The sequence below is a fragment of the Caloenas nicobarica genome, chromosome 1 (genome assembly GCF_036013445.1).
Source record: "Caloenas nicobarica isolate bCalNic1 chromosome 1, bCalNic1.hap1, whole genome shotgun sequence".
In the NCBI taxonomy this organism is placed as follows: domain Eukaryota; kingdom Metazoa; phylum Chordata; class Aves; order Columbiformes; family Columbidae; genus Caloenas; species Caloenas nicobarica.
Window position 1 is genome coordinate 43,251,588 of NC_088245.1, and position 3,454 is coordinate 43,255,041.

The following is a 3,454-nucleotide window of genomic DNA, read 5'->3' on the forward strand; positions in this document are numbered from 1 at the left end:
ATTCCTTCCAACACACAAGATTAGTGGCAAAACAGGCGCAGTGCGACGGGCTTTATGTGTTGGAGTCCGACCTGGTTGAGGACTGCAGCGAGGAGGGGCGGGGTTCCCGCCAGTTTTTTCTGGCGCCGTCACAGCTCCAGAGGGATGGAATATCGCTTGCTGCTAGCTGTAAAGTCCACAAAAAAATACACCTCCTCCCAGAAAAAATCCCAACAACGTACATCTTCGTAACAATTGGAAAGCTTTTTGCTGCCTCCTTGGATTTGTATTAACCCATTTGCAATACATATGTCTGTATTTTCTTTTATTGCTCTGACTGAAGTTTGTTTTAGTTACTTTAAATTCTCGTTATATCTTGTTTTATTTGTATTTAAAGTTCTATGAACTTTTCCCCAAAAGTTTTAATGGTTTGAAATAACTTACTGGCTTTAGTGAATTTTCCACAGTATCCATGCTGTCAGGTTTTCTAATATGTTTGGTTTGTGTTTTGCCTTCCCCCTCTCATTCCTTAAATTGGAAGTTTGATACTCTCTTCTGATTTTAACATAAGCAGTTTTGAGTCTGCAAGTGCATACCAAGCAGAAGGTGGAATACAATCCTTTTAAAAAATATATTATTACCTGTATATTAGATTGTGATTTGTACTAATTTTGCTCTTTTGGAACTCCTGCTGTGAGGATTTTTTCCTTATTTTCCTCAAAATATCCTTTAGTATAACTATAGATTTAAATTTCTGCTACCTTATATAAGTAAGAAAAGCACCTTTTTTTTTGTTGTTGTTGCGTAACAAGCTTTTCAATCTTTAGTTGTCATTTTATGGGTATAAATCTATAGTGGAATTGTGTGGGATTCTGAATTAGTATTTATAAAAAAGAGCAATCCTCTTCTAACAATGTTACAAATGTCACAGTATAAGAACATCTCAAGGTGGAATACCCACTGTAGTAACACATAAAGAATTTTTTTTTTCCTGAAAAATAAATCTTATACTTCGATTTACTTCTGCCCGTTTCTGTAGGAAACACAAGAAGAATTTCTATGTACTCTTTGAAACTGTGTCGTATTAGAACATATAAGCAGTGTAACAACATGGAATCAAGACAGATTTAATTGTGTGAAACGGAGACAAATTACTAAGCATCTAGTGTACTGAGAACACTTGCTGTCTCCCCGTAAATTTTAGGCTCAATTTCTGGTTCCCATTTGTAAGTTTTCAGCTGTCTTGCTTATAGTCTGGTTTTGCTACTGAACTTGGAAGGAGTATCTTCTTTCAGTCTATTTACTGCTGATAGAATTACATTCCATCATAAAACTAAAGGAGTGTTTTGTTCTCTATGCTCATATTAAAAGCTTAAAAGAGGAGCTCATTATCCTGACACTTCAAATATTGTTTCTAATACTGTCCCTAGATATTTTCATGGTCAGTATCCAATCTATGACTTTTGGGGTGTTGGGTTGTGGTGTGGTTTTTTTTTTCTTTCTGTTTTTTTTTGGTTGGTTTGGTTTTGAGAAGAAGATAACAAATATGATTTAGATGAAAATTTTCTTCTCCCTAGCTAATCTCCATCACTTCAGAAAAGGAGTATATTAAGAATCATAGGAATGATCTTTGCTTTCCTCCTCTTCCAGTATGAAGCAACCCTTCCTGAACTCTTCTAATCAGTTACTATTATTCACTTTGCAGAGGCATTCACAGCTTTTACTTAGGCTGTAGCAACTGTGCTTCCTGCTGCAGAGGTGCAGAGGAATGCATAGGTATAACGGAGAGTGTCTTTAGACTGGGGTACTCCTAAGTATATCTACTTTATCTTCTTGGAAGGAGTGAACAAGTGAGCTGAGTATGATACTAGTGCTTAAAAAATATATTATGCTTGCTACAGTTCCTGTTTATACAGAACTGGCAAATCACAAAACAAACTCAAACCTTTTCTGCTGTAAGTAGCCTAAAGAAGGATTCCAGAATACAGGGATTTCAGAACAGTTTTGAGGTGGGTTTTTTGGGTGGATTTTGTGTGTGTGTGTGTATTTTTGGTGTTTGATTGTTTGCTTTGTGTTTTTTCTTGGGTTTTTGTTTTGGTTGGTTGTTTTTTGGGTGGGTATTTTTCAATATTTTTCTTTATTATCACTTTCTTTTCTTCACTGAGTAGTTTCTCACTAGCAGCAGAGCACCTAATTTCAATATCCCTCCCTTTCTGCTCTCCAACCCCTGTCCACACTTGCTAGTGATAGTGATCAAGCGCAAGCACTTTATTTTTTTTTTCATTTAGCACATATGTAAACTAAGGACAGATTCAAAACAAGATGGAATCAAGACAGATTTAATTCTGTGAGACAGAGGCAAATTACTAAGCCTCTAGTATACTAAGAATACTTGCTTTTTCATCCTGTAGATAATTAATGTGATGCTTTTTCATTTGTGTTCGAAGTCTAGCATCATAAGATAGAGTTCCTGTAGGATATTGTGTTTGTTTCTATAACCTCAGGGTGAGTAATTAGAACATACAGGTATCAATTTAATCCTCACTTTAAAAACTTCATTCATTAAATGCTAATAGAACTTCAGGCTTCAAGTTTTAGATCAATATTAGGCAAAACATTTACTGTCAAACATTATATTGTAAGAATACATATGAATAAACTTCTGGAAGGGTATTAATATATTTTGAACTAGTAGTTCTGAATTGGACAGGCTTTTATATTCCTTGTGCTTTCCACTCATTGGCAGTTGGTGCTTTATTCCCTATTCAAAATTTTCTCTGTCACTTTTAAAGGAAAAATGGAATTGCAATTTGTCCTTTGTAAATATAATAAGATGGATTGTACAGATCCCTGCTTTGCACTGTTATCATGCCTTGTGATCTGCCATGCTGAAAACATAGTGTATCTTACATGGACTTTCTAGGAGAAAGAAACCAATTGTTCCCTTGTACTGGAAACCTGTGTGCTTTTGACAGACCAGCACACCCCCACAGCAGAGGAGAGCTCAGAGAGGGGAAAAAAGACAATGAGCTTGAGGAATAATGTGCTATAAAGAAAGCTGCACTTATCTCAACACCAGGGAGACTGGAGGGTTACCATGGTTTTAGATAAGACAGCTGCACCAGTGAATCATCAGGTTCCCTCAGACAACTAACAAAGAAGAATGAATTCCTGAGCAAGCCAGGTCAGCACATGGCTGGGGAGTGGGGGGAAGAGATGTATATGTGGCTCAGGCCAACATAAAGTATAAAAACTGGACAAAAAACCAACAAACTTTGAAGAGAGCAGGGAGCTTGAGATGGTTTCAACCAGCATATTCTTCCCCAGCAACTGGTTCCAGCATTCTGACAATGAGAATATAAAGACCAGTAATGTGAATCATGTTTGCATTGTGATTCAACTGTATATTGAAAACGCTGTATTATGCTTGTGATGCAATCTCAGTACATTGCTGTATCACTTTTTTAAGTTAAAA